Source organism: Peromyscus leucopus, chromosome 6 (genome assembly GCF_004664715.2).
Source record: "Peromyscus leucopus breed LL Stock chromosome 6, UCI_PerLeu_2.1, whole genome shotgun sequence".
NCBI classification, from domain to species: Eukaryota; Metazoa; Chordata; class Mammalia; order Rodentia; family Cricetidae; genus Peromyscus; species Peromyscus leucopus.
Genome location: NC_051068.1, coordinates 84934307 through 84935341, shown reverse-complemented (window position 1 = coordinate 84935341; position 1035 = coordinate 84934307). Strand labels below are relative to the sequence as shown.

The 1035-nt window shown below is 32.7% G+C and overlaps 1 non-coding gene across 1 annotated transcript; it reads left to right on the top strand.

Moving 5' to 3' along the window:
- Positions 1-716: 716 nt before the first annotated feature.
- On the top strand, positions 717-823 carry LOC114700014. The gene has a single exon (XR_003735630.1). It is a non-coding gene; the product is annotated as a U6 spliceosomal RNA (small nuclear RNA).
- The last annotated feature ends 212 nt before the right edge of the window (positions 824-1035 follow it).

Below are 1035 nucleotides of genomic sequence, written 5' to 3'. Positions count from 1 at the left end.
TGAAGAGGGAAAATGACACTTGGTTCTCACACACACTTCTTACACACTTGGGGTAAGGACAAATATTCAGAGTGTAGTTATTATATGTAGGATTATGCTGGCTTAGTAAAGCAGTGGTTGGAAGTTCTCCTCTAGCCCTGTGTAGTTGGTCAGTTCTCCAGTAACAGACATCTTTTTTTTTTTCACATTGATCAGGGCTTAAATTCATTTACAGAGTTATTGGTTACTTCCAAGGTATGCATACCACTACTGCATACGTAGGGTTATGATGCCATGCTGGCTATTATGTCGATTCATACATACACTTCTACTTTTAGATATCAATTCCTTGAGGGTTTCATTTTGTGAACTAGCTTCTAATTTATTTTTGACACTATGGATCTTTCCATTTTTAGGTCATTTAGTAAAGCAAAAAAGAGCATCCATATGAGTCTACAGTATCATAACTTTTCGCATATGAGGAAAGTATTTCTTTTTGGCACAGATTAAAAAAAAATTACTTAAAAGCAAAATATGTGGTAAATTTAGTGTGAATAAAAACTTAGAAAAAATTCTGATTAACTTAGCCTTGCATTTAAATAATAAGGAATAAACTATTCCAGTCTGTAGTGGAAATGTGAGATAACAGCAAGTAGCATTTTAAAATATATGTCTTCTATTATATTATTCATGTTTTAATGCTTGCTGAAATAGAATGGATTTATAATATTACTTATGTGCTCACTTCAGCAGTACATATACTAAAGTTGGAATGATACAGTGAAGATTAGCATGGCCCTGGCACAAGGATGACACACAAATTCATGAAGCATTCAACATTTTTATAAGAAAAATAAGCTCAACAGGAAAGGCATTAGCAAAAGCAGAAAAGTAAAAAACACAAAAGTGAAGACTTATGATCCCTTTGCTGACTCTACACTTCCAACTTGTTCTAAAAAAAATCAAAATAGAAGAGGCAAATGAAGAGGATGAAATTACTGAAAAGAAAAAAAAAAGCCAAGATTAAACTTAAAGCTGAAGTTCAGAAGGAGATGA